The 3,111-nt window shown below is 52.8% G+C and overlaps 1 long non-coding RNA gene across 1 annotated transcript; it reads left to right on the forward strand.

Annotated features, from left to right (window-relative positions):
• Window positions 1–2,008: 2,008 nt before the first annotated feature.
• Window positions 2,009–3,063, forward strand: LOC122170317. The gene is made up of 4 exons (XR_006171729.1): window positions 2,009–2,150; window positions 2,246–2,327; window positions 2,516–2,966; window positions 3,035–3,063. It is a non-coding gene; the product is annotated as an uncharacterized LOC122170317 (long non-coding RNA).
• Window positions 3,064–3,111: the final 48 nt, after the last annotated feature.

The following is a 3,111-nucleotide window of genomic DNA, read 5'->3' on the forward strand; positions in this document are numbered from 1 at the left end:
AAAAGCAGGTTGTGGATTGTTTGTAGGTTTGCAGGGGTCCCGAATAAGACACCACTAAGAACTCCTTTTTGTACAGATAGTGCAATATTTATAATTTATCACGGACGAGAGGTTCCACTCTCTGCAAGACAAAGATTCCTGAGCTTTTAGTAACTCTTGTTTAGATCAACGCTAGGTACATTTCAGAGTCCTTAACTCTCGTACCTCCATGAAAAGAAACATGAGCTTTTTAAGTCAAATTTTATCTTTATGAACACAAAATGACAGAAAGCCCTTCTCTCAATCACGTAGGAATTTCACTAATTCCAGCCTTCCTAGCAATCACACGATGAACCACAAAAAGATGCAGTTCAAATTTCTCATTAGACAAACAGCATACTGCATGTAATCTTCATTTAGATCCCGCATGTCACCAATTAGGCAAGCATCATTAAGCAATGAGTGAATACATCCACAGTTCTAACTCTCCTTTGCCAGTATCGTACAATTAGAGCGTGTGTACAGAAAGAAAAACAACGATCTGACGCTGTAGCACAGCGTGTGGATGGAGATGTGCACATGCAAGATGAGTCTGGAGCGCTTCTGCACGTTGTCACTGCATCGTCGGGGCAGACTGCTGGCTGCCAAAGACAAAACGTGAGGATTGCTTTGTAGCTGCAGGTCAGGATAAAGTTGCTGTCTTGTCATCCAGTGGGAGCCCATCCCAGACCTCCCCGGTTCTCCTCGGTATGGGGCTATCTGCACCAGCTGAAGGAGGATGCCCTAAGATCACAGCTCTGGCCTTTTTCATCCCACATTAGCACATGAAGGCTCTCAGGCCCCTTCTGTACCTTCTTGATAGCTTGCCCTTTCTGTTTTATTCACCACAGCTTTTGGCAGCTTTGAATCACCCGGTGATTTGTAGGCACCAAGAGGTATGAGAGGAATCCATGGCAACTTCTTCAGGCCTCTCGGTCAGATTCTATACCTGGCACCTCTTTCCTTTGAGCAGACATGCCCATTTGCAGACAGCAGGTTCTCAAAGCAAGGGACACATGTAAATAATTCCTTTATAAGCCGAGGAGTTGTACCATACAGAACCATTGGTGAAGCTCTGCTTCTGATTTCCACTGGACAGCAATTTTCCCATGTGCATCTTTCACCCATTTGGGTGTTTGTCGGATCGCCGCTCCCACATTTCCACTGTTGCCTTGTCACGTTTTCTCTGTCAGGTACAAAGTTTTCTATTTATTTATTTGTTTGTTCATTTATTTATTTATTTATTTATTTATTTTTGGGCAACGGGAGAGGGAAAGCAGAGCAAAGACAGCACGCAGCAGGGGCCTCTGGAAGCTGTTAAGGCTGAAGATGTTCTTTGAAAGGGCGTCAGGTGAGATGCAAAGTGATCCGTTTGAATGCGACACTATCATTTAACTTATTAGTGAATCTCGCAGTGAGGTGAGGAGAAGCACGTAACAAACTTTAATGGAAAGTGCAGTTAAAGTCCTTAACTCAGATCTAGAGTCCACGTGTCTAACTGTCAGATTCCCCGGCCGGCCCTAACGAGCCCCACCGGCGCTAACGAGGCAACGACTTCCAGCTGCCGAGGGGCCGCGGCCTCCCGAGCACAGCTGCGCCTCGTTCGCAGCGCGGGGCGGGTCCGCCCCAAAGCCTCTTAAGCTCCGCCGGAGGCCGCTGGGAGCCACGAGAGGGCTGCTGGAGAGCATCGTCCGCGGGAGCTGGAGCGGGCTCCGTTGCTGTTGTCCGGTGCTTACGCCGCCGGGGCTGCAAAGCACCGCGAGGGGCTGCTCTTCAAACCAGACCTCGGGATTCTTTGTAACCTTCTCTGTTTGTTGTTTCGTTTCAGGTTGCGGCGAGCCGACTCCCGGTGAAGATCAGCGCGAACCGGTGAATCGTGCTGGCGGCAACGGGACCGCGGAGGCGGCTGGCGCTCGGGTCCGTCCGGTCTCGCCGGGCTCCGTTAGCGGGCCGGCACGGGGCTCCCGCCGGGCTGCCCCGGCTTCTCGAAGCCCGTGTCGCATCGCCACCCGGCTGCCGTCGCGTTTTTGGAGGGAGCTGCCGCTCGGTTCTCCGAGTGCCAACGCGGTCCGGAGGGCTCTCTGTCCCTCTGGGGCTTTTTAGCGGGACTTCAGTTTCTCCCGGCCTTATCGGTAGGAGCGAGCGGGATGGGGCCGCGTTCCTCCGGCCTCTGTGTTGGGAACGAGAAGCAACGGGAAGGGCTGCTGAAACGAATTTTCTATTGCAGGCTGAGCGGAGGTTGCAGCAGAACCTCTCGTCATCCCGACCCGGTGAGATGGCGGAAGCGGCGAGTGTTTAGGAGTCACTAGGTAAGTTCTCTCTTGTTGGGGCTCGTATAGGGTCACCACTCGGACGCCTCTTTGGGATCAGCACGGCGCCGCCTCCGAACTGCTCAAGAAGGGTTTTGCGGGTGCTTCAGCTCCTTCTGCTTCCAGCGGTGGGAGCAAGCCGGACGAGACGATATATTCCTTCCCCCCCCCCTCTCACTTATTTGTAGCTTCAGGAGCCTGATCTCGCTCCCGTCATGAAGGCGTGGTGGGAGAGCTCGCATGACTGAAACGCTGTTGTGGATGGCTGCGTTCCTTATAGGAGAGACAAACGGGTGAGGTGGTGGGTTTCTCTTCCGGTGAGAGAACTGGAATGTACTGAGCTTCCACGACAAGGTGATGGGACAGCTTGGGTCTAGGTGACAGCTGCAAGTGACCTGATGAGCAAAAATTTCGAAGTAGTCCTGGTGAATTCGGTGAGGGGAAGTGATGCTGGACCAAGGAGGTAGCCTTCTGTGTTGTGACTGGTTAAACGAGAGGAGGGCTGTGGATGGTATGGGGGAATACCTTACTGTCGGAAATTAACTGAAGTGCAGGAGTCTTGCTGACGGTGACGACGGGCTCATTCAGGCACCGACAGGAGGCGTGAGGTGGAAACATTCACAGACCGGAACGTCAGAAGTAAGAACTGCTTGTGCTGCGAGAGTGATAGAATAGGCTGCGGAGTCTCCTTCTCCGTGGGATTGCAGGTTGCCTCCGGATGCTGTTCCGGGTGATGCGTAACCGGGAAACGGCCCCGGACGACATCGTCGCAGGGCGAGTGCCG

This window comes from Centrocercus urophasianus, unplaced genomic scaffold (assembly GCF_019232065.1).
Source record: "Centrocercus urophasianus isolate 14NV4802_14NV808 unplaced genomic scaffold, USGS_Curo_1.0 seq_663, whole genome shotgun sequence".
In the NCBI taxonomy this organism is placed as follows: domain Eukaryota; kingdom Metazoa; phylum Chordata; class Aves; order Galliformes; family Phasianidae; genus Centrocercus; species Centrocercus urophasianus.